Source organism: Podarcis bocagei, assembly GCF_964188305.1.
Source record: "Podarcis bocagei genome assembly, chromosome: 8".
Taxonomy (NCBI): domain Eukaryota; kingdom Metazoa; phylum Chordata; class Lepidosauria; order Squamata; family Lacertidae; genus Podarcis; species Podarcis bocagei.
The window spans coordinates 56,704,690-56,732,061 of NC_138133.1; the positions used below are offsets into that span (position 1 = coordinate 56,704,690).

General features: G+C 41.3%; 1 long non-coding RNA gene across 3 annotated transcripts in view; it reads right to left on the reverse strand.

Annotated features, from left to right (window-relative positions):
* Nucleotides 1–27,372, reverse strand: part of LOC308593134 — a 242,246-nt gene that overhangs the window by 135,924 nt on the left and 78,950 nt on the right. The gene's annotated exons all lie outside the window — the stretch shown is intronic.

The window sequence follows — 27,372 nt, forward strand, 5'->3', positions numbered from 1 at the left end:
AAATATACTAATAAAACCACACAGCAAGCCTAAAAAAAAGTGGAAGCAGCGTAAAAGGCAGCCCAGAGATGATAATCTACAAAAGCTTACTGAAATAAAAGTATTTTCACTGCTAAACAAAAACCAAGTCGTTGGGCAGCTGCACAGAGCTCCCTTGTGAGTTTGTTGCTGGGCTTGAGTGCCACACCTAAAAAGGCTCTGCCATTGATTCCCACTTGCCATATTTCGTGCATATAACTTGCAGTTCTCAATGACTTTAAACTGAAGTGTATAAATTAAAACAGCTCTCCAGATCATATCATGCCCAATCTAGCCCAATGCCAGTATAAATGGATAGAAAAGGCAAGAACATTCACCCTGTGCATGTGACATATCTGTGGACAGTGAGCTTGCGATGTGAATTAGTAACATAATGTGCCCTGGTCCAGTCTCTGAAATATACCTGACTTCATGCACTAAGCCTAGTCATGTATAAACCACACACACACACACACACACACACACACACACACGAGGTGTATGTAAGATCAGTACTTGTGAGGGTAACCCATCCCTTCTCCATGGTTTCTCAACTGTCCACTAATATGTTGCCTGCACCAAACAAGAAAGGCTAGGAGAGGAAATCTGGTGGTTTTCTAGATGTTGCTGAGCTTCAGTTCCTGCCAGCCCCAGCCAGCATAGTCAACAGCCAGGAGTGACTGTAGTCTAACAACACAGATTCCTTGTCCATGAGCTAGGAGGTGGAATTGCCATAAAGTTGAATGGAACTTGGGTGGGTGGCAATAATGCCTTAGACAGAACAGGTTTGCTGAGAGAGGGAAGAGTGCATTTGCTGCATTTAAAGAGATATCAACAGAATTATTTTTAAGGGATATCAACAGAAACTGCATGAGGTCTATGAAGCTATTTTTTTGCCTACGATCTGATGTACAGGAGGTCACTTGAGTTAAATCGCTGAGAAATTGTTATGACAGCTCTTTATAATGTGTTAATTTATAACAGAGATGCACTAAAAGTAAAAGGGATGGCACAAAAATGATCGAAAGTTCTTTTTTAAAAAATAAAGAGGTTTTTTTTCATGATTTGAAAAACATTTGTTGGAAAGGATGATATATTTTAATTTAGACCTGTGGAACTTGAGTTTAGAAAAATGTCTCTGCAATAATATATGCCAAGCTTTAAATATTTCATTCTGCAGTGTGATATGGGTAGGAATACAGGTTTGATTTCAAAAAACTAATTTTATGTACATTTGATGGGTATGTAAGTTTATTTGGCTGTGTATTATTAGAACAACACAGGAAATAATGGGGGGGATAAACTAGCAATTGTGCCACAAATTATATTATTAAAATGGATTAAAGACTACGTACAAGGTAGGAGGAGAATTAGTGGGGAATATGTTATTAACTGTACACACATAATGAAGAAATGAAAAATAATATACCAATTGTAGAAGACTGGCTTTCAAAACTATTGCATATTAATGTCATACCCTCAAACATGATGCAGAGAAAAATCGGGACGCATGTCTTTTTGGGCCCGTACTCTTACAGGAGCAAAAACAGGACATTCTGGGATCCAGTCAGAAGCTGGGATGGCTTCTGTGATTCCAGGGTGTCCCACTTAAAGTGGGAAAGTTGAGGGGTACATAATGTGTTAAAATGTGCATTTGAGAAAAACACAACAATGGAGCTTGCAACAAAATGCTAACAGTATGGAGTGTTCCTGTTCAGTTCTCACTATGTACACATTCCAAAAGCTTGTGGTTCGAGGGCCCGACCCCCGGTGAAGTGAAATGAAGACACATGGACACGTGATATAAGGTTAATGGGCAAGAAAAGGCCACAACTTTATTGGTTACAGCAATTGAAAAGGTATTGGCTTAGGCATTGGATCGAAACCAGTGGGTTCTTCACCAGTAGGTGGAGCCTGTTGATGCTAATCCAACTATAAGCTCACCCCTGCTGTCACCCGAGGGTCGTGCCAAGGCCTCCCGCCAAGCAGGCATCGGACGGAATACACGACCCCCAGATTCCTTTAACGGAATACCCCTAAAAATTGAAGGCATAGGCGATGGCCACACCTAGCACTTCCACACAGCGCATCACATTATTCCAATGCCTAACCTACCCACCAATACCACAAAAGTTGTGACGATTGCTACGAGGTAGGCGAAAAAACCAAAAAGCCTAGTGCCAAATGGAAAAACTCCTACCAGGCCCCCCAGCCAACCAGGGCGACCAACCTAAGGTCCATAGCAAGGCCAAAAACCTGAGCCCTAACTAAAGGGAGTGGAGGGTGGGTGACTCGCGAGGGGCGAAGGAAGGAAGAATGAGGCCGGGGGAAGGCTGGCGCTGCAGCAAAATGCTGCTGGACACGCCCCCGCCGTGACCCCCGGTTGGTTGGCCCCTGCGGGGGCGTGAGCGCCAGCCAGGTGAGCGGGCAGCAGGGGGCCACGCCCCCTGCTAGCCGGAGCTCGGGCCCCGACCACAACCCCTCCCCTCCCTTTCAGGGAGGAGAGTCTTTACCATCACAGTAAACTGCTCTCTAGTCCACCATGGGGCCAAACCCTATAGAGATTTGTTTTTGGTCTTTTGTCCCACTGGAAGAATACTTTCCTTTTATTCTAATGTCTAGAATCTAGTACAGCTACAACGCAAGGCGTATAAAAAATGTATCAAAAAGCAATACTTTCCCAGTATAGGGGTATGCCCACTGCCTTTTGTTTTCAACTCAAGTAAGAAAGCTATGATATCTATTCCATCTTAACCACACATATTTTAAGTATAGAACATACAAATGCTTCTGAAAGGACATTTTTATGTTTAAAAAACAAGGTCTTAATTCACTTTAGCTAAAACGAATATGCTCTAAGTTGTGCCCTTTTGGTTGTCTGCTGATTTATTTTAATATGAAAATAAATCTAAGCTCTGCTTGTAAAGCAGATCATGCATTTATTATATACTTTAAAAATAGAATATAGTTATTGCCACATTTGTTCCACACGTGCAAAAGAGACACCTAAATGAAAAGAGAGGTTTTATTCCCAGATTTATATTTTGACTCCAACTGTAATTTGCAGAAACTAAAGGATGAGTGATCTATCATTTAACGAAAAACTTAAAAGCTGTTCATTTGCGCAGCAAATCACCAAATAAGAGAATTAAAATAACTAATTTTTAATGGCAGTAGAAAAACAGTGCACTCTTCTGCATATATCCAACAAATCCATTTTGGTTTGAGGATTTTGCAAAGAACGATCTCAAAAGTTTGATAATTTTTAACACCAATCCAAAACATAATCAATAAGTTAGTTTTAACATTCAGGCTTTTAGCACTAATCACCACATGGTAAGTTGCAACAGATCATTGTTTCTTATTCCTTTCCAATCTGGCTCAAAACTGTACCAGGTAAGATGCAAACATAAGAAGTTGTTTGCTATGTTGGACAAAGGCCAACATAATCAGTTTCTAACAGTGATAAGGCATATGCCTAAAACAAAAACAAAAAAGTATGGTGGTGATGGCTGTTATATCATTATGCTTGAGTAATTATCACTATCTTTCTTAAATATAAGGTCTTGAGCTGGTCAATCACACATGGACAAGTCCCACTAGGCTCAACAGAGCCCAATTCCCCCCAACTGGTTCATCCCAAGAGCACCAGCACACACGCCACAAAGAGATAGCTGCTTTATATTGGTCCATCTAGCTAACTACCATAGGTGCCAACTTTATGGGGGCCCGGTCCCTTTGGGCTCCCCAATAAAATATTTAGTGGGAATGCCTCCATACTGTATCTTCTGCAAGCTGGCACCTCCCTCCTTCCTTTCCTCTCTCCTTCCCTCTCTCCCTTGGGCAGCCACCTTGTCCCACCCACCCAGATGCCACCCTCTTTACCTCGTTTGTCTCCTGACTTTTGGCAACATTTTGAGCCAGGGCAGCTGGAGAGAGGCAGGCTGGCAGGCTGGGAGGAGCAGGGAGTGGGCAGCAGGTGGGGTTGGAAGAGTGAGGCAGGCAAGCAGGCCAAAACTTCTTGCACAAGAGGCAAGTGGGTGTTAGAGGAGAGGAGTCCTGTGCCCAGTTGTGCCCAGTGGAGGAAGGTGCGCTCTACAGAAGTGCAGGGAGCGGAGGAGAAGTGTGGGCAGGGGGCGCCCAATATTTTGTTCAAGTTGGCACCTGTGCTAAGCACTGCCTACAGCAGGCATGGCCAAACTTGGCCGTCCAGCTGTTTTGGGACTACAGTTCCCATAATCCCTGACCACTGGTCCTGTTAGCTAGGGATGATGGGAGTTGTAGTCCCCAAACAGCTGGAGGGCCAAGTTTGGCCATGCCTGGCCTACAGGGACTGGCAACAATCTCTAAGAGGCTTTCAAGTATTTTCTGGAGATGCCAGTGATTAAACCTGGAATCATCTGAATGCTAAGTAGGTCCTCTATTGCTGCCTTACGATCCATAGCCTACAGAATCAGATCATTGGTCCATTGAGCTCAATATTGCCTACACTGACTTGCAGAAGCTCTCCAGGAGTCTTTTCTAGAAGATGTTGGAGACCTATGCTGTGTGCTCCATCACGAAGCCATAGTCTTGGACATTACAAGGGATATCCATCATGCTGCTTGCATGGGTATCTGCTAATATTGGTATGGGTTTGTGGGTGGGTGTGGGTGTAAGACAGGGTTCCATTCAGCCATGAGGCTCCCCAAACTTCACAGGACTGAATCCTGTAGGGTATTTAGGTTTTTTTTTAAAACTTTAAAACAGTGAAATTTAACTCATATTCCATATAAAGAACAACATGTGGGACTGTTCTTTTCAGCAAATCAAGCTCCATGATGTTATCCCAGAAGGGATTCCTTCAATATTAGCAGCGAAAAGGATCGGTGAGAAAGGGAAAGTTATAAAACAGACCAATTTAACATTAGTCATTATAGAGACAGTTTTTAATTATCTGCTATCCTACTAGTTTAAAGTCTTAAGCAGAAATATGTTCCTCACCTTTTCAAATGAATTAACGAACAAGGTGTAGAGCAAATATAATTCCTTTCTGAGTTGACTAAGGAAAAGAATTACACATTCCTTAATAAAATCGCTACAGTCGATCTATAAATTCCACAAAAAAGAATACCGATGGTAGCATAAAAGGCCTTATCAAATTCAGCATGCAAAGCCAACCATTAGCATCCTCCCATGGTCCTGAGATCCACAACCATTTCATCAATTTATAAATTTTAATTCAAGGTTCACTGGTTTGGATATAAAGTGAAAGTTGGTGGGTGGGTGGGGATCTACTTTTTTCAGTAATGGGGTGTGCAGGGGATCCCTGCCTTGCCTTCTTGCACTTTACCACTTGAAGACAACCAGCCAGCAGCAGCCAGCTCATGTCTGGTACTGGAGCCAGGCTGGGAAGGGAAAAAGGAATGAAATAGAGAGGAAGGAGATAAGGTGGGTTACATATTTTGTTCCTATCTGCTGGGCGCTCCATTCAGTTTCAAAAGCAGACCCCCTCTCAACCCCATATTATATGAAAGTCACCAAGCGTGTTTTTAGCAAACAGATGCACACCTGGTTTGGCTTTCCCATAGAAGTTTCTGGAGGGCAAATGTACATAGGCAGCTCTGATTTACAGATAAAACTCTTACCTAGACATTGTCAGGATTCATGTCAGTCTTTGATCAGACTGAAATGGGTGGTAATCAGTTTGGGTATCAGGTCTTCATTCTGTCATTTCTAAGCTGTGAGCAAGCTTCTTGCATATTCCAGAGACGTCCCTGATTTAGAGAAGTTGTCTCGGTTTCTGATTTAATCCTGGAATGTCCTGCTTTTCCTTAGGATGTCCCTATTTTCATTAGAGAAATGCTGGAGGGTATGAATTTATCAACCCCTTAGCTGTCTGAAGGCAATCCTGTATAGAGAAGTTTTTTTTTTAATCTTAATGTTTTATTATGTTTTTATATATGTTGGACGCTGCCCAGAGTGCTAGGGCAACCCAATTAGATGTGTGGGGTATAAAATTATCATTATGGAATGGGATGTCCCTATTTTCATCAGAGAAATGTTGGAGACTATGCATATCTTTATATGATTAACTCATAGGGCCCAACTACATGTTATACTAAACAAGTACGTTTGCTTCCCATACTGAATTGTACTACTTTAAACAGTAACTAGATGGGGGATAAAGTTCAGGACCACAGCAATGGATGTGAGGGTTGTTGTTGTTTTTTAACACTTTGCTACCCCTGATAAAAATCCACCCCTAAAAAAAGCTATTCTTTGTGTTGTGGGGGGAAGCTGTTGTTGGTGCCCCAGAGTAATAAATCTGCAATGTTCAGAGAAATAGCTCCAGGGACTATTGCACTAGGTGATTTTACTTTCCCTATTAAAAAAAACTGGGAAAGTCGCAATTATTTCTTGCCAGCCTCCCCCTTCTTGGAAGTACACTCATGAAGAAAAGGGAGAGAGCATAATAAATCTTAATTGTTTTTTTTTAAAAAAGCATGACTGGAAAAGAAGCAGACCACCCCAATAATCTAACACCATTGCTTGTGACCTGCTTTCACAGCCAAAACTTGGAGAAGGACAACCCTTGTGAAGAACAACTCTTTTTATTTAATTCAGCATTCCTCCCACAAATCACTGTGATTAAAGCGCATGAGGAAAAGCATTCACTGTGATTAAAAGCTATAGTTGTCCATCAAAATAAAAGATCCCACCCCCTCCCCTCTTGAGCTCCGGGCATTTCCTCAGTCATCTTTCTCAGAAAAAGAGAATGGATCTTGTGCTTAACCTTTTGTGAAAACTGAGGCAACAGAGCTACTCAGAATGGCTCTGGGAGGAGCTTGGCTCAGTGTGGCCCATGGCAGTATGGAACCAATGCCATGCCCCCACCATCACACAACACCCTACGCCAAGTTTCCTATAGCTCTCTCCTCTCCCTCTCAACAAACACTAGCAACTGGCTGTGTTGGTAAGCTGGGAGAGCAATGGAGTCCCACATGGGCTGCCTCACAAATTATGTGAATTCATCATTACTTGATTATGCTATTGGGAACAGTATTGTTGGTGAAGTGTGCATAGTTAATAAATAAGTTCAGTGTGGCAGTATTAACCACTTAATAGCTATTTATCTCAGGGATGGGTGAAAACGTGGCTTACCAAAGTTCACTCCGTTGCTAGCAAGGTGATGGCAATATAAAAACAATAGCAGCGCTAGTCTTGTTTTGAATTTCTTATAGGCCGTGGCATTTTCCTCGTCAGTCATCTCACCAGAAGTACCACCAAGTTTCTGGGCTACTTGAATGCTATAACAACAGCAACTATTTCTCATCTATGAAACTTAGAGAGAGGACCCTTCTTCCTGTTTGTACTATAATTGGGATAATTATCTGCTCTGCTTTTGCCACTGGTTCTCAGAAGTAAATGTGTATTGACTGGACTGCAGAGTGTACTTGATAGTTGATTTAGCTCCATTAGCAGGTCCATTATAGTTCAAGCTGTTAGTTTTCAGAGTCTGGAATGTTAGTCTTACTCCAACTTCCCTTGGATAAGGAGATTAATTATAGAATGGAAGCAGACTTCCTAGTGGGAGCTGGTCCACTTGGACAGGTGTGCTTAACAAGTTATTCATTAGCTTAAAACTGCACATGCAGCCACTTCTCAGCTGCATACAAATAAAAAGTTTCTCCTTAGCAACCTTTCCTACCCACTGGGCACAAGCCTCATGCAAACCACAGAATTGTCTTAAAATTTTGCAGAGGGCTGTTCCAAGTTTAAAAACTCTGGAAGCAAACAAACAAAATGATCAAATAGTATTACATAAATTGTGATGGCTCACTCGTATTCCTTAGTATCACGTACTATTTTTTTGCATATTGCCTCTGCCAGTGACGTCATTATCCCTGATGATGTTTGCTATCTTCTACAGTCCAGAGAACTATGCCAAATATCCACATATGGAATATTTGGGGTGGGGAAGGATGAGCAATTCAAATATGACAACAGTGAAATGAGCACATATAAAATACTGGCATATTAGTGTAGATCTGGGACAATGCTGGTGGTGATAGATGTGTTTAAACCATCCTGCACAGAGCTGTTGACTAGGTGCTCAGCCCCAGTTTAGGATTTGCTTCCCAAGTAGCAGATTCTGACTGGTCAAGATGAACACCCCACTGAGAACTGGTCTGCCTGATTGCCATGCAGCCTTGCCTTGAGGCCCAGCTCATACCTGGTCATTGGTTACATGGTCTGGTCACTTGCTTGTACTCTGTCTCCCTCCTTTGAATCTGAGGACTTCTCAGAACTTACTGCACTGAAACAGGGCACCTCTGTGCCACCACCTCCAGGAGCAGCAGGGGATTCCCTATACCCACCACGGTCGTTGCCCATGTAATAGGGTCATTCCCTCTTTTAACACCAGCAATTTCTTCAGAGAGGGCAGAGCTGGAAACACCAACCTGGCAACAGGGCTACTTAAACCCTAGATTGTCTTCAGATATTCCATAGTTACAATATTCTAGTTCTTTGGTGCCTTGTATCCAGCCTGATAGCACCCAGGTCCATAGTGAGCAGCTTGTGGTGCTTCTGAACACCGTGGACTCTTGCTGAGCTTCACCAGTACCACCTATGGGGCCCAGCCTGGAACAAAATAGTATCCATCCAGAAAGATGCAAATAGATACCCACCAGTCCCGTAGCCTGGCTCCTCATCTTGTAGCCCACAACCCACCAGTGTCCTCTAAAACAAGTATCTGGTGAAAGCACATATCTGCATGATGTTGAATGATATTGAAAGTCTTGCTGCATTCATATTTGTTTCCAAAGTTTTAAAAAAACAACAAGAACAAAGCATCAAATAAAGTGGTCTTAATTCTCTTCACCTTCTCTGTCTTTAAAGGCTGCAGTGGCTATCTTTCATTCAAACACATTCTTTTTATTTTCTTTATTACACTTATATAACACCTTTTCCTCCAAAGATTTTAAGGTGGAGTACATGGTTCTCCCTTCATTATTTTATTCTCATAAGAACCCTGTGAGGTAGGCTAGTCTAAAAGACAGTGATTGGCCCAAAGTCACCCAGTGAGCTTCTTGGCTGAGTGAGGAGTTGAACCCTGGTCTGCCACTCCAACACTCCAACTCAGAGCTTCACCAACTTTTCATGTTGGCAACATACTTTTTAGACATGCATCATTTCGTGTCACAATAATTCAGTTCTACTAAGAAAATGAAGGTTAAACTAACCCCTTTTCAACCCCGGAAGGAGAGCAGGGAGCGTTTGTGCGACACACCTACACACTGCAACTGACACACTAACATGTCATGACACAAAGTTTGGAAAGCTCTGCTCTAACTGTTACACCAAACTGGCTCTTTACAGAACAGTAAATTATATTTTAAGTACTATTGTATAAAAATATGTTTATCTTCTGCATATGTATGTATGTATGTATGTATGTATGTACGTATGTATCTGTATAAAGTAGATAAGGGGTGATAGTAATAATGGAAGTGGCTGCTTGCTACTCAACTTCTGTTTTGTTGAGATATTTATTGTTTATGTCTATCAAATCAATACAATCAATTTGCTTCTCATAGTTGTGGTCCTCTCTGCTCTTCATGCCTCATTAATCACATCAACATGTTTGTTTTTAATTCGCTAATTTCTCCCAGGGTCCCTCGTACATGAATGGCGTGCTGAAAGGGTGAGGAGTGATTCATCTCAGCTAATTTTGTGGGCTTCACTTATCTCACAATTATTTGAAATAAGAAATCTCATTGTGGTTTTGTGGTGACAAGAACCATGGAGATCTCAACTCCAAGTAAAAACCTACTAAGGATAGCTTCAGCATTGGGCAGAGAAGTGATGTTTCCTTATATAGTCAAGTAACAAAAACAGATGCAGTTGGGAATCATTCAAAACAAAGGAGAACAGCAGCAAAATATTGTCGTGTTTTCCTGTTCAGGATGGCAGACATGCTATGACCTTTTCCTGGACAATTGTCTGTTCACCCTTTCCATTTCCACCCCACCCCCATTCCAAACAGTCAGTCAGTATTGCATGCCCACTGAGCATGCTCAGTTCTCATCAGTCTCAGTCTGCATCAATATGTTAGGAGTGATTGTCCCCTTTTTCTGAATTCTATGAGCATTGGGGTTGGCTTAAGCCTGTTGATATCCCATTCTTGTGCACAGACAGTGCCTTTTGGCTACTGAAGGACCCAAAAGTTATTTTTACTTTTACCTTATAAGATTCCTGATAGGTTATACAATTATACACAGCTTAACCACAAGCCAGTCCTTGCCCTGAGACAGCATAGACCACTGAATAGCAAGTTGTATTGGGATGAAAGCAGCTGGAGTTTGAATCCCACACGCCATGGAACTCCTGGGTCAAATATCAGAGTGCTGCAGAAAGTGTCACAAACAATTCTGGGCCTAGAGATCCAGCCCCTGTTGTCTGCAGAACAGATTATCAGCACTGTCAGGTATAGTTGTAATCAGGTAAAGGCTATGGTCTATGAAGTGTAGGTGGGCAAGACACAGTGATAGCAGCAAGAACCTTTATTGAACTAACAGAACTGGACCACAGGGGCAAAGCAACTGCTTATATACATTTCTGAAGGCCTTGGCCACTCCCACTCCCAACATGATTGGTTGTCTAAACTTCCAAGCTGCGAATCATGACTCCGAGTTTAAGGGCCCAAATCCTGAAAAGTTCTGTGACTGGATATCATGAATCAAATGAGAACACAGGAGCTCAGAACCCTTAGACCAGAGCTCAGGCAAACATAGACCACTGAATGCGTAACAGTCTGTGATACATAAGCATGCTAAAGCTAAGCCCCTTGTACATTGCCAAAGGTTTCGAGGGAAGAAAGATGGGATATAAATGTGAGAAATCAATAATTTCAGGGGGAAGACCCCCCCCCGCACAATGCTGTTCAGCTGCTCAATTGTGTCAGAGGCCGCCCATACATTAGGTTTGTTGTTGTTTAATCGTCTTAGTCGTGTTCTTGGAAACTCTCATTATCTTCTCAAAGATTCTCCTTTTTTATGTCCATGGAGTTTTCTTGGCAACATACTGGAGTGGTTTGCCAGCTCCTTCTCCAGGTGGATCACATTTATTGTTATTCACATTTTATACCGTATTTTATGCTTTTTTGTTTTTGTTTTTTAGCATCAATTAAGTGTTTTAAATTTGTTGTTAGCTGCCCTGAGCCCGGTTTTCTGAACCGGGAAGGGCGGGGTATAAATAAAAATGTGTTGTTGTTGTTATTATTATTATTATTTAGTCTAAACTCTCGGCTATGGCCTGTCCATCTTGGGTGGCCCTGCATGGCATAGCTCATAGCTTCTCAAAGTAATTCAAGCCCTTTTGCCATGACAAGGAAATGATCCATGAAGGGATACATTAGGTAAGGTAAAGCTATTTGCTTCAGGCAGCAGATCCAACCCCCACCCTGCTTTGGTCCTGTCTATGCCATTGTGCTCCTGCCAACCCCTCTGAGGCTTCTCCTGTGCTGCCTTCTTTCCCTCATCCCCCTCCCCCGCAGTGCAGGCATAGCTGGAGGTGAGGTACAGTTGCAGTGACAGGGCTGATAGCAGTGTGAGCACAGCAGTGGGGGTGCGGAGGGGTAGGGGTGGGTGGGTTGCCCAAATCTGCGGCAGGGGGAATCATTGTGGAGGCAAGGGAATTCCTCACTGCTTGTTCCAGCATCGTTCTGTTTATCCTGAAGAGGAAATCACCCCCGCTGGTTGACAGTGATTTTGTGGGCTTTGGCCAATCCTTTTCTCCTGCTTAGTTCCCCACATATAACATAATAACATTCTCAGCTGCTGCCACCACTGCTTTTTAGCATAGTAGAAGTAATAGTAACGGTAGGGCAAATTGTTTTTCACCATGAAACACACTTAAAACTATTTCATAGGATGCCGTTTTTTCCAGCGGTAATTTTTGTTGATATTTTAGTAGACTCATTAGAGTGCAGGTCTCCCTTCAACTAATTATGTTAATAACTTGTTCACTCCTTAAAATACTGGTGCAAAAATAGGACGTATTCAAGTGCCAAGAAGCTTATTTTTATTCATAGAAAGTAGAGGGTTTTCTTTAATAAATGGAGATTTTCTCATATAGATGCTGATTAGCTATGGGTCTGTTCTACATAATAAGAATAGTTATATTGGCCTCTGATATTGCTTATCTACTAAAAATACATATTATGTGAAGTGTGGTAGTATTATTCAGTATTTGTATATGTACTTTATCATACCAGTTTCTATGGCTCTGAGTTGCTTTTGGAGCTCCACACTAATGTCAGGACAGGCCTATTCTATGCATTATTTCGAGAGGGGATAACTCTCCACCAAAACACCATCAAGTTTGGTGTCAGCAGAAGAGTACATGCTGCAAATATTCAATTTCATTTCCCCCAAGGAATCACTTTAAAACAACTTTAAAACTTTGTTCTGCATTTTTATATCATTTCCTCACATTTCTAGTTCCCTTTGTTTGCCATAAGCTTACAAGCCTACCACTTAGTTTGACAGTTCTAAAAGGGGGAAATCTAGAAAGAGTGGGGTGTTTTTTTATCTATAAATTCTTTCAATGGCAATTTTCAGTATCTTTAAAGTACTGTACCCCTCCTTGAAAAATTTCTTAGAGTTGTTACAGATTAAATAATTTCTTTTGTGTGTCCCACCCCCCTTTCAGAGAAGAAAGTTGTTCTGTTAAAATCACCCTCTGCATGGGTATTATTTCTAAGCATAACCAGCAAGTGCCACTTAGTCTCTTTCTGTGGTTTTATATTACTCTCATAATAAAGCCAGCATTCTCTTTAGAGGGATAAGGAGAAGGCATGTTATATTTGGGTGGGCAAGAGACAGACAACGGTCTTGGAGTCCAGGGTGCATCAATTCGAAAAGGAGTGGTGCTCACTCATTACTTTGAGTGAAGGAGGCTGAGCAATGTGGGGGCAAGGACTTCTATAAACTTCTCCCAAGTCTTGTTTAGAAATTTCGTAAGAACAAAAAATCCTGGGTCTTATGAGATTTCAGACTTCTTTTACTCTCAGCTTTGACTTGGAGCCCTCCTGTCACCATGAGATATCTCAGGCAGATTGCTGCACCTGGGATGTTCTCCTGACCCCCATGGCCACATCCCCTCCATATGTGGTGTGTGAGATGGCTGGTCGACATTTTTCCCTGGCCTGCAACACCCCTCCTCTCACCACTGGGGCCTATTGCTAGGAGCTCAATAAGGCAATTGAAAATAATGTTGTTTTCTAATCCTGTACCATATTATTGGATTTTCTATGTTGTGGTGTAAATATATGGGGTCCCCCCCAGAGTTATTATACTTTTAGTTTGCATTGCCTTGTAAGAATGAACACAAAAGGCTCCCCGCCATAAAGTAGAGCTCACAAAATAAACATTTCATTTGCATCTTAAAAACAACCACCCTAAACAGATATGGAAATTATGTGGCCCATTCACTCAGCTCCCTAATAACTTGATATTCTATCACCCCTAGTTTTAATGTTTGCCTAATCTTGAATGATAGGGCTAAAGAAACTTCCTGTTGTCTTTTTCTGCCAGTGTCTGAAGAAAGTCTCAAATAAACAGGCAAAAGAAGGAAGGGAATCCCTATTGCAGAAATTAAGAAGTAAAATGCAGGGATTAACCTCTAGTCTTGTGTGCCTTTATCTCTAGTCTGCCTTGCAACCAAAGGAAGACAGTTTAACCATTAAAAAAGATTAAAGGTATTAATTAGGCAATGCGATAGAAACCTATCACCCCACTGAGCAGACCAGAAATAAACCTTCTGCCAGATTAAATTAAAATATATATACAACTTTAGGGTTTGGTCTAAACAAAAGTCCCATGGATCAGTCTTTTATATTCTTATTGCTGGCTAAAAGATTAAACTGAAATTGAATAAACATTGTGGTGTATTTGTGTACAAAAGGGCAAACCAACTCATTTCCCTTCATATCCAAGCACTTTATAGCACTTCAAGCAACAAATATAATCACATTGGGATTTTATATGTAAACAAAACAAAGGGAGAAGATTAACAGAAAGCTTGAGCTAAGGAATCTTGAATTGCCTCTTTTCCTAAAATGGCTCTTATAAACTACATTTTAATTTTACATAAACTCTTTAAAATGTTATTTTATGAACTAACAGATATTGCACTGACTGCAGCTACAGACCAGAATATCAGGGCAGATAAGATGTATTTGACAGAAAATAACTAATGGAAATGACAAAATATTCAGAACAAAAGACACTTTGGAGATCATGTTATTTTGTAATTTAAAAAACCAACCAATTTTGTTTTTCATGCCACAGAGGATTGCGAAAAGGTGGTTCTTAAGGATTAAATAAGGCCACCTGAATTTGTCTTTTCTCGGCTTCAAATTAGACAACCTCATAAAAAGGATAGATTGTTAATAAAATACATTAATCTCATCCTGTGCTAAAGGTGACCTCCTTAGAAAAATAGATTATGATGAAGCTGGAGAATTACAACGGACGATATTAAATAGCTCTATCTGAAATATGTTAAAGGTTGCTTCTAAACAGCAAATTGGAAAAAAATGATAGTAAATGTCAAAATAAAATAAAAATACTTTGGGATCAAATAAAGAGCTGAGCAAAGTCAAGTGACATTTTTTGCATAAAGGTAATATACACACAAAGAGACAAATTCTGAACTTTGCACAAATGTTTCTGTGGAGTAGGTCATCAGTGGCAATTACAGGGCACCAGAGATCAAATCCCAATCCCACTGTGTTCTGTGATCTCTGAACTTTCATTTAAGCTGCATTTCTAAGGTGGGTAAAGAGGACAAAATAAAAAGGCTTGAGATGGCAAAGCAGAAGTGATGGGGGAGAAACAATATTATTGGCTTCTGTCTGTCTGGAGCAGGCTTCCTCAACCTTGGCCCTCCAGATATTTTGAGACTACAATTCCCATCCACCCTGACCACTGGTCCTGCTAGCTAGGGATCATGGGAGTTGTAGGCCAAAAAACATGTGGAGGACCAAGGTTGAAGAAGCCTGAGAGACAATGGAGGAGTGTGCCATTGGTGCTAAAATCAGTTGCAGAGTGTGCCAACAAACTGTTGGAGAATTACAGTGCCTGCTATGGCTGTAGAGACCAATACGAGAGAGGTGTGCTTTACTGCAGCTAAGGCAGATGAAGGTGTCCAGTTTCATTGGTGTAGACGCACCATAGCGTTTCTTCTCTTTGTGCTATTCCCAGCAGTCATTTCTCCTCTGGTCATTGCTGTGGATACCCAGCCTGACTTTCTCCCAGCAGATGGTCATCTGCAAGGGATTCCCACGTGATGGAGTTAATGTTGCCAGCCTTCATGTCCCGTTTGCAGACATCTTTATAATGCAGAGTTGGTGTGTCAACAGGCCTGGTACCTGAGGCCAGCTACCCGTAAAGCACATCATTGGGAATCCTGCCATCTTCATTTCTTATGTACATGACCAAGCTAACATAGACATCACTGAGATAGAAGTGCAAACATGCTGGGAATGTGGTTTTGGAATCAGCACTGGCAAGCTGTGGCTTGGGGAACAATTGCGGGATAGGCAAAATCAGCCATAAAATTGGCAATGACAATAAAATTGGGAGTGATGCAATGACTGTTAAAAGACCATGGAGGGTATACAAAGGCTGCAGTCAGTCTTTCTGCACTCTAAACATTCCAAATTCAGCTATGTTTTGTGCTCTTTAAATGACTTTAAGTGATCTGCTTGTCAATAAAGCGCCACCTGTGAACTGGGTAATTTTAAACTAGTCGCTGCTCAGCCCTTAATGTCATTGGTCTCAGTTATATTCACCAAGAGTTCAATATGTGAAACAAACAACAAGGGAGGGAAATGTCAATTTTTACAGGTGCCCTTTCTAAATTGAAATAACTGTGAGAGGAAACAAATGGCTAACTTTTCTGTTAATGAATTCTCATTTTCTCAATATAGTATTCCCTTAAAAGCAAGTGTGAAACAAAATCCTGCAAAGCTTGGTTGCCCACTCTACCCTGTCAGGTGCTCTCTCAACAAATGAACACTAGAAAGTTCTCTGTTAAAGTTCTAGTAAGCCTGGTAAATAAATAAATATTTGTCTATTTACTTATTTAAGTCTGATATTGGACTTCATTGATTCAGAATTAATACTAGGCATTCAGTCTCACTATACCCTTTCAGATGTCTGCTGAAACATTTCTGTTTCGGCAAGCCTACTGGGCCATATCACCTAGTTATGTATCCTTGTTCATAAATTTTGCTGATTTTATTTGTTTGTTACTGAAAATTGTTGTATACTGCTTTTATGTACCCCGATTAGGAATATTTTTTTTTATTAGGGAGTTTATAAATTCTTCAAACTGGAATAAATATTTATATAACTGACACCAGAGAGTTGAAGAAACCTGAAATGAAGATAGGGCTGAATATGACTGGAAGTGTGTTACTCCCCTGTTAAGGAAAAAGAAAAAACTTCATAGGTTCATTTCTGGGCACAATTCCAAGTACTGGTTATGACCTATAAAGCCCTATATGACTTGGGCCCTGGTTACATGAAAGATCATGTTTCCGAATACAAACTTGCCTGGGTACTAAGATCCTCAGGTGAGCACGTTCTCTCAGTTCTGTAACAGAAACATAGTTTGTGATTCGAGGACCCACCACCCGCTTGAGGATAATAAAGGACACATGGACACAGAATATTAGGTTAATGGGCTAAAAAAAAAAGGCCACAACTTTATTGATTACAGCATGTGAGAGGTATTGGCTTAGGCATTGGATACAACAATGGAGCGTGACTCCATCCCCTCAGGAAGGGGTGAGACTAACAAGGGTTAACCACCAATAGGAGGAGCCTGTTGATGCAAATACAACTGTAAGCTCCCCCTGATGTCACCGGGGGTCATGCCATGGCCCTAGCCACCAGCAAGGGCGTTGGACAGGATCCACGACCACCAGATTCCTTTAACGGAATACCCATAAAGTGGAGGGGTAGGCGATGGCCACACCCTGCTCCCCAATACACAAACATATTCCAATGCCTAACCGCCAATACCTAAAAGTTGTGACAATTTGCTACAAGGTAGGCAAAAAACCAAGTGGCTGGTGCCAATTTGCCAGTTGGATAAAAATTCCTACCAGGACCCTTGGACAACCAAGGCGACCAACCATAGGTGCATAGCAAGGTCAAGAAAAAGTGATAAGCTAAAGGGAGGGTGGGTGGGTGATCCGACGAAAACCAGCAGCACAATGAGGAGGAAGCACTGCTGCGGCTGCATTTTGAGCGGCTAAACCCCACCCCCAAGCCCCCCTCAGATTGGATAGCTGCCAGGGGGCGCGACACGGCAGCCAGGGAAACAGAGTAGGGGCCGGAACACCCCCTCCTAAAGGCGGGAAAAGGCTCCCGATCACAACTCCTCCCCTCTGGGAGGAGGAGAGGCTTTGTAGTGATGTGAGAGCCAGTTCAGTCGCTGCTCCCATATTGTGGAATTTCCTCCCGAGAGAGGTTAAATTGGCTCCCTCTTTGTTATCCTTCTGCCAACTGGCTAATACCTTCCTATTCAAACAGGACTTTGAAAACGAAGCTGCAGTCAATGCTGATCACGGGGCTGCTGTCATGGCAAATTATATTTTAACTGCTGCCTATAAACGTTGTGATGTATTTTAAATATTAATATTAAATTACCCTGTATTTATAATTGATCTTTTCCCCCCAATGTTGCAAGCTGCCTTGGATCCCAACTTTGGAGAAAGGAGGGATATAAATGTATAAAATAAATAAATATTAAATAATTTTCCCAAAGTCAAAGACAACCTGAACCATTATTGGAACATCTCTGTTGAATCTGCAAACAAACCCAGTTTTGTACCCAAATCAGTTTAGCTCCCTAGCTGATTCATTTCATGATGTATGTCATGGCTGATACTGAGAGTCACAGTTACACCAACCTTTCTTGAAAATGTGTGGCAATGCAGTAAGTAAGCCACATTCAGCTTCCGAAAAATCTGATGCTCAGCCTGAAATCTAGGTCAGCCAGTTCCAGTGCATAAAAACATTCTCATTTTACCAGCAACATACATGTATTTCCCTCAAAAAAAGAAAACATTAATAAGCACCATAGATGAATGTGACAGTGTATTCCAAAGTGTTTGCTAATCACATTTAGCTATCAGAACACATTTTATTCAGTCATCAGACAACAGGCTACATTCCATAGTCATTTGAAATGTCTCCCCTCAAATCCCTCGCCCACCCCTCCACTTAAGAGCTTGGTTTCTCAAAAAAAAGATGGCACAGTCGGTCAGAAGAGAGAAACAAAACCTTGGCAGTCAAATGTGCTGTTATGTGGTGACATTTTACTTAGTGTCAGTGGCAACACTACAGTATTTTGAATTTCTTGCACGTGTATTTTAACTGAGGCATCCCTCCTGAGCATATTATGGCACCGATCACATTTAGCAGGTTTTAGTATGAAGGCTGATAATTATTCAATCTCCAAAGATACAAAGCATCAAGGCATAATCCTACGCTGTACAAAAGCCGTTTTGAGTTCCCTTTCTAAGGTCTGGTTTGGTGCTGTCCTATATAAACCAAATGCTCATCCCAGGCCAATAGGGCATGTCATTTCCAATTATTACAAAGCCAGATTAAGCGTCCTGTCAGCTTTTTCAGGCCAGCAACTCCAGCAAAGCCTTCTCCACTCAAGGTAAATGGCAACAATGGCTGTTGTTACCACCCTAACCTTCCCACTCCCAGTCCTTAATGTTGCATTTTGTCAGGCTTCCCACTCCCTTCAAAATATTAGCAATTACTGCAAGGAAAATGCTAAGCACAAATTTAAGACCATGTATCCTGTGACCGCATTCTTAAAATAAAACCCTTTTTTAAAGAAGTATTATTTTAGATTCATAGCATGACCCATCCTGTAAGCTTGTGGCAAGTAGCAATGAAATGAAATGAAATTTGCTGCTTGTTGGACTAAATGGACCTGATCCAACAGGACCTTCTTATGTTCTTAAACTCACTGAAATTCCCCCACCATTATTGACATCCCATCCCCAATTTCCCAGCTTAACCAGAGGCCCTAAAACCACCAGGAAGAGCTGTGTCACTGAAGGAACTGCGATTTTATCTCTGAACACAAACACACATCAAAAATCTGAGCAATCTGATCATGGGTCTCCCACAGTCATGCCCAGGCAGCAAAGTCTGGACTTCTATGTCTACAGTGGGATGACATTTCATAACTGGGAAACAGTTCCCTGCTGACTGAACCTGATACATAGGTGACACCATTAAGAGGATACCCTTAAGTAGATCTTTGAGATTCTAATGAGACCCACCAACAGAAGTGATATGGATGATATATAGTTCAAGTGCAATCCTAGGTGTGCCTACTCAGAAGTAAGAGCTTACTGAGCTTAATGGGACTTACCCTCAGGTAAGTGTGCACAGGATGTGGCATAAGTAATTTAGAGGCTTATAGGTTATAACCAGTATATTTTGCCTTTTTGCATTCTGAAAAAGGCATGCAATTTTGCATCCATCCACCATGCACAAGATGTTTAGCATTCAGGGTTGCATCCAAACTTAGCTGAACTTGGCCTTCACAGAAGTTGATGGAACTCAAATCATGACTAATTTGTCTTGTTGATTTCAATGGGACCTAACTTCAACTAACAGTCTGGATCTAACCCATATTTTCTTTTTAAAAAACCCACAACATTCAGCTAAGCACTTTCTCTTAAAAATAAATAGAGTAATTACAAAATAAATGCTCAAAATATATGTACTTTATTTGGCCATAGATGGTCACAAACAAAAACTGCTCAGGACCAACTGACTAGTTATTCCTTGTTTTCCAAAGCAACATTTTTCATATATTAACATGTTGGCTCAAAGACCTCTGAGATTAGTGAGAAGCTGGTCAATGTGAATTAATAGAGAGATGTCAGCAATGGCCACTCTACTCCATATTACGTTTAGAATTCTGGTGTGTTTTCCCCTCTCCAGTGTGGATCTCTACTCACTGGAAAACTGACAAAGAGCATCAATTTATTATCCATTATGAATTAGAGCCTTCTTTATGCAGTTCACAACACTAGATTTAAGTCCATGGCACTCTTGCTGCCCTTTAACAATTATTGTCAGGATTATGCAAATTGATTCCAAAAGCTCAGTAGTGTTTTTAATTTAATATGCACTCTTTAGCCTGTGATCAATTATCATTTGCAAACAGAAAAAGTGCAATTTTTAATATGTAGGAATAAGGAAATATAAATGCAGAATGGTTGTTAGAGAGGGTTTCATTATTCTCCATTAACATAACTAATATTTTATCAATTTTTGCATTGCCTTTGAATATTATAAAACACGCATTCCTTTTCAACTATTTGTTTTACATATAATTGACAATAAGAACCAAGACTATAATATTTTAATTGTTATAATATATACAGTTGTTTACCGTATGTACAGCTGAAATATTTTTATCTAGCCTTTTTACATACCTCCCCAAGGTAGTAAAATTTGCAAACCCTCCCACCTCCTTGCTCACTGAGGTCTGACTTAAAACCTTCCTTTAACTGTATACTGTAAAGCAGATTAAATAATCCTTTCTCAATTCTAGGGCCGTCTTCACGTAAACGTATTAAATATGCTAGACATAAAATTGTTCTCCTTTTGCTTGTTGTTTCACATTCTGACTTGATGAAGACAGTGACATCAATGTAAAAGAAAAATAGACAGATCCTTGATCCCAAGGAGATTACAGTTTTAAGTAGAGAGCAGGACAAATTACAGAGGGGCTGGAAAACAGAGAAAAGTGTAGCAAGGGATGAATGTGGACAAATGGCGTTGCATGTACTTAGAACAAGGATGAAGGATCAATGGTCCTCTACATGCTTTGAACTACAACTCCCATCATGCCTGACCATTGGCCATGCCGGATGGAAGCTGGCATTCAATAACATCTGGCAGAGCACAAGTTACTCATTCCGACAAAACATGTTTACAATTGGGGGCGAGCCAAGCGTCTTGCAGAAAAGATGGTTTGGTGGGGGATTTGAAAGGTGGATAGAGGTGGCACACCCACACATTCAAGGAGAAATTTTTACCACTTATAAGGGCTGTGGTGTGGGCCGTATTTGGATGAACTTCAGACTGAGGCGAGGTACCTGGGAGAGGTTTTGAGTTTGTCATAGGTGAAGTGGGGTCTGAACGAGTCAGCATATGTTGAAGTGGGGACCTCTAAAATACTGACACAAAATGGCTGCCACATCTAGAAGAGCAGAAAGGGGGAAAGGACCACACAATGATGCAGGAATGCCCTGTCGTCAAGGAAAATGGTATCTATTTCAGCCACCTCCATGCTCACTCACAGAGAAAAGCTATTCTTTGCACTTCTCCTCTGTTCAGAACACAAGGGAGGGTGAGTGTCCTATCATGTTTAAGGGGACATGTTAAATATAGGAGTCCAAGTCCATGCAAACAGAAACTGAGCAGGAAAAGCAAACAGTTCCTCATGCATCGTGAATTTTGCAGGCATAGTACAAGCAGCTGCATGACAATAAACTAAGTAACACATTTAATTTTGCCCTCACTTCAAGTCCTTTATTGTATTTGGGATATAAATGCAATAAACCATCTTTCTTCCAAGGAACTCAAGGTGCATACATTGTTCCTCCCACCCCTATTTTATCCTCACAATACCCCATGAGGTAGGTTAGCCTTAGAGACGTTGACTGGCCCAAGGTCACCCAGCAAGCTTCATGAACACATATGGGGATTTGAACCCTTGCAAGTCATAGTTCGGCACTCTAACTACTGTAACACACTTTCCCCCTCCCCCTTAATCTCTCTAGATACACATGTCTCTACCATCCCTCTCATCCTGGCTGATTTTTGTAGGTTAAACTATAATCAGCCCTACAGTACGCAAAAGCCAATGTTACATGTCTGGTGTAAAAATAGAAATGAAAGCAGTCAATTTTCCCAGCATTTGTTTTGTCCCAAAGGCAGTATTGCATATTTGGTACTGGGAGTTGGTGTGAGGAGGAAGAAAAGCATAGTTGCTCTTCAAATAATTGTCCCCAGATGACCCTGCAGATTTTCACATAGAAATCTGATCAACGGTTAATACAGCTTGAAACAGCTTTAGCTTCTGCTAGGTGCTCCCTGCTGTGAGCACTGTTCAATAGCAGGGGGCTCAGTCAATGACAGCCCAGCTCCCAAGGGACAATGCTCAGTGCCAGGAGCTATAGATTAACAATAAGTAGAGGAGAGGACCAGTTTAGTAAAGAAAAGAAAACCAAAGAGGGGGGACACCAAAACATGTCAACCTGCTCCATGAGTGTGCTGTGTCCCACTGATAATCTTGCAGACCAACACAGATCAACACAAAATGGGGAGCTCCGATATCTTAAACTTATTCCCTGACCACAACACTTTTTAATATTTAGTCACTGATAAAAGTATTTCTATACAAAACACCAGGGCAGTGCGCAGAAATATAAAAATGCTTTTCTTAACCCCATTCATAGCAGCAGAGACCAATTGTTAAAATGATTGCATACTCCAAAAAAATTTAAACAAACCTCCCAGGCCTGTCAGCTTGTGATCACATATTTCTGTGATCTACCTACAAGTCCATACTCTCTTGTCCCTGTCATTACACTTTGTGGAAATTTACCTCTTTGCTGTGTAAGTAGAGACAGCACCCTGAAAGGAAAGGAAGTCCTGCAGCTGACAGCAGGATATTTTTGTCATGGTCTTGAAGAATACAAATACCCTCTGTCGGGGGTGGATAAATCTATCCATTTCAGTTTTTCTAGGTTTTTTATTTTTCCAGTTTTAAGTTCAGTTCTGCACATTTGCAGATCAGCTTGTGAATTTATTTATTTTTTTACAAAAGTTTCCATGAAAATTCACTCGCATATTTCTCCTAATATATGCTCTCTCTCTTTTGGCAAGTACTTTTCACTAATACAATGCATTTTGTATGTTTTTTTCATGAATATAATGTATTTTTAATGCACACTTTACCCTGGTGTAGGCATTTCTGTACACATTACATGTCTGGAGAACTGCATCACAAAATTCAGAGAGAGGTGAATTTCAAAAGGTGGCTGTGTTTTGGTTTGTGTATTGTTTTAGGAAGAGCAAATTTAGCAGGTTCTCCATTAATTGCAAACTGAGCCAAATTTCTCCACCTTCCCTATCCACTGTGAAGAGGGGATCCAGCAATGCTATTTCCTGACAGCAAGTTAGTGGCTAAGTAATGTTGGTTTGGTTCTGCTGTCTGTTCCTGCAGTGCAGTTATCCTGTCCAATGGGAGCAAGAATCACAGACCTTAGAAAGGAAGATGACTTCACAAGGAACTGTGAAAGCACATTATCTGCATTATGATTAATAGTGCCCAAATTAAGGGAAAGTTCCCTTCTTGTGTTTCCTTTTGGAGAAAAAGATAGCCTGGAGCCCAGCTGCATAGATACATTTATTATAACCTCTTCTAGAAAAGCAAAGTATGAATGCAAAAGTTTACCCTGTTTCATTTTTATTTTTTAGTAAACACAAAAGTCTAACTTCCTGGAATATTACAAGAATTTGTGACTCACTTTTACAGCCCACCCTGAGGCAGGTTTATCCAGGAGTAAATCCCACCAGCAAGTGAGATGCTACTTGAAATATCTATATTGCCTAGAGCAGCATGGTTCTCTCAAGATGTTGTTGGACTCCAACTTCCATCAACCCCAGTCAACATGGCCAATGGCTAGGGATGATGAGTCCAGCAACATCTAGAGGGCACTACGTTGGCTACGCCTGGCCAAGAGTAAACTATGTGGTATCCGCAGATAGGTAGATAGACAAATAGATCTACTTTCTTTGTTTATTTCCCCATACCCAGTCATCTAGCTGCTCTCATATCATGAGCACTGTGCGTGCTTCCCAGTGTGACCTCAGTTGCTCTGCAGCTCATATTTGCTATCTAATTCAGAAAACATATCCTAGAGACACTTATTATTGGTCTATGATAACCATGCACTTTGCCAAAAATTCTAAGGCATCTTACATCTTGATGCTACTGAATGCTTTTTGTGATTCAAAATATATGTTCCTGCGGGTAAATGATATGCTCATTTCTTTTCAACAATTTTTACAAGCTGTTTGCTATTCTGTACCTCCCAGTAACTTTTCCACTCCATATGGGGCCTGCTGGAAAGGTCAGTAAAATCCATTGAAAGGGCTTGCTTTCACTGCAGGAATTACTGGATGCAGCAAATTCTGATTTACATAGATTAGTCCAGAAACACGGGAACAAGAGGACAGCATAATCCATAGCCCATAATCTCACCAGTTTCACGCAGCCTTAAGAACTCTGTACATCTGCAGCCCAGAGTAAAAATCCAGGGCTACTGTAATGAGATTTCTGAGTTTTATTTTATGTTTCTTCCATCCTGAGATGTAATAATAAAATATTTCCTGATCAGTGGACTCACTGCCTCGGACAAACAACCTATATCCAAACCAAGCCATTGATGCATCCAGCAAGGAACCAGTGATGCACATGGTAGTGATGCCATAAGGGGATCTACATTCCCATCTGCATCTTACCATGTACGGTAAGATGTACCTCTACCCAGGTTGTGCAGTGCTGATGTGGATAGGCTATTCTCTGAGTTCCTCTTTTTGGATTTGAAACACAATGAACATGCAAATGGAATGGAGAAACAAAATTAAAAAATGCCTTCCAGTAGCACCTTACTGACCAACTAAGTTTGTTATTGGTATGAGCTTTCGTGTGCATACTAAGGGAACATGGAGAATGAATGAGGAGGTACATCCATTTCCTCCAAACTAAATGACTTCACAGTTGGCAGCCAACCAACATAGATAACTTTTGAGACAGTCTGATACTCCCTATTTGAGGTGCCAGCATGGGATTGGCAGGAGCCTGTTCTAGAGATGAAGATTCCCACACCTTGTCATCTCAACATATATCTTTTTGTGGAATATATGGAATCAGTCCCCTAAAGGGCTCAGGCCCTGGATTCTAGGCATGTAAGGAGTATTGTTGTACCCCACCAAAAATTTCCTCAAAATAGCAATGGTCTTCCTTTAAAATCCAATATATCTGTCTGTGCTATACTGTCACAAACAGATTGAGGTCAATCAATTACTCTGTGATTCTGGCAGATGATGCAATTGTTGTTACTCTACTGTGCTTCCCCCACCCTATTTCTCCTTCTATACCCTTCCCCTTACCCCTTTACACCACACTGTTAGGAGGCAGAGCCACTGGAGTGGCTGTACCCAGGTCCTAGAAATTTCTGCCTAGGGAGACTCTTTCCCTGATGTTCTTCTTTTTCAGCACAAAAAAAAATCTTCTTTAGGGAAAAGAAATTATGAACAGCTGCTGTTCTCGACTTTTTAAAAAATCTGCTAGTTTTATCTACTGCTTGGGTTGTTGTTTTTCTTCCAGGTGCTGTCTTTATTGTTTTAAATGTCTGTGATTCCTGTTCTTTTATTGTGCTTGTGTTTGGCTGATAGCCACCTTGAACTTTTAGGCAATAGCTTTTTTAAATAAATAAATTGCATGTGGTAAATTGAATCCAGATGCACAGTGGGTTCACAACAGCTGGGCCCTTGCATGTTCCTGAAACATACGATCATGATGGTTAGATGCAGTCACTTTATCAGAAGATTGATGGGTGTAGAACCCTGCCACAGAATCTAATCCATCCTATTTCATTGTGTTGATCTCCTTTGTTGGCTTGTGGTGGTTACCACTAAACACCAACCCAATCTCTAACGTGGGAATATCAGAAAACAATTTTTACTTGCATTGTAGTTGAAAACTAATAAAAATAATTATCAAAAAGAAAATATTTTTTACTGAAGCATGGTGGTTTACATTTATACTGCCCATTCACAAATGCATTTTACTGGTAGATGCATTTTTAAGTAAAAAGCGAGCACAAAATGCATATGCTGGAATGGAGTGAGAAAGAATGGTGTGCAAAGGGATGGAATGGAGGATTGAAATGGGAAGGATAGCCCATCCCAAGCTATGCATGTTCCTGGAGGGAGATGGCAGGGCCACGATGATTCACGTACTACTAATGTCCCCATTACTACAACTCACTCAACTTGAAGACAGTACAGAGACTGCAGCTAGTGCAAAACAAAGCAGCTGTACTTTTAATAGGCATATCTGCATGGAGTCATTTAGCACTGGTCCTCAAAGGCATGCACTGGTTGCCTATTTGTCACCAGAACCCAATCCAAAGCTATGCAACCCTGAACTGCTTAGGAGCTGGTTATCTGAAGGAGCACCAAACATTCCTGCTAAGATCTTGAGGTCAGTTGGGGATGTTCTTTTGGCAGTGCCATTGTTGACTAAGGTCAGGAAATCTATGACTCACCAAAGGCCATTTTCAACAATAACACCCCAGTTCCAGAACGCCTCCCCTTTTAGTGCCAGCTGAAGACTTTCCTCTTCCACCAGGCCCTCTGAATGCGTTGTGCATATCACTGCACTACGTATGTTGTGCTTGTGTAGTTTGGACAAAGAGTTTGTTTTACTGTGATTTATTCATTGTATTTCATTGCTTAGTTTACACGGTGGTTATATTTTAAATTGTTATGATGGGCACCAAATCACTTGCGATAAAAGGCAGGCTATGAATTCCAAAACAACAACAACAACAATACTTCTCTTCCTTTGAGGCTGATCACGAATATTAGATGTATTATGGTATGTTATATTTAGACTATTCTCTGATGATAAAGCAGACACATCTGCATCTCCAGATACAGGGGGGAGGGGGACATAATCTGTATAAAAGTTATGTATAGTTCTAACCACAGACAGAGCAAGGACTGCAGAATCAGTTCAGCAACCATGGATTTAACCTCAGATAAACTGAATTCTACAGAGGGACGCGGGTGGCACTGTGGGTAAAACCTCAGCGCCTAGGACTTGCCGATCGCATGGTCGGCAGTTCAAATCCTTGCGGCGGGGTGCGCTCCTGTCGTTCGGTCCCAGCGCCTGCCAACCTAGCAGTTCGAAAGCACCCCCGGGTGCAAGTAGATAAATAGGGACCGCTTACCAGTGGGAAGGTAAATGGTGTTCCGTGTGCTGCGCTGGCTCGCCAGATGCAGCTTGTCACGCTGGCCATGTGACCCGGAAGTGTCTGCGGACAGCGCTGGCTCCCGGCCTATAGAGTGAGATGAGCGCACAACCCTAGAGTCTGTCAAGGGTTTACCTTTACCTTTACCTTTAAACTGAATTCTAGCTTCACATACACCATGTTTGTCCCCACTTATACAA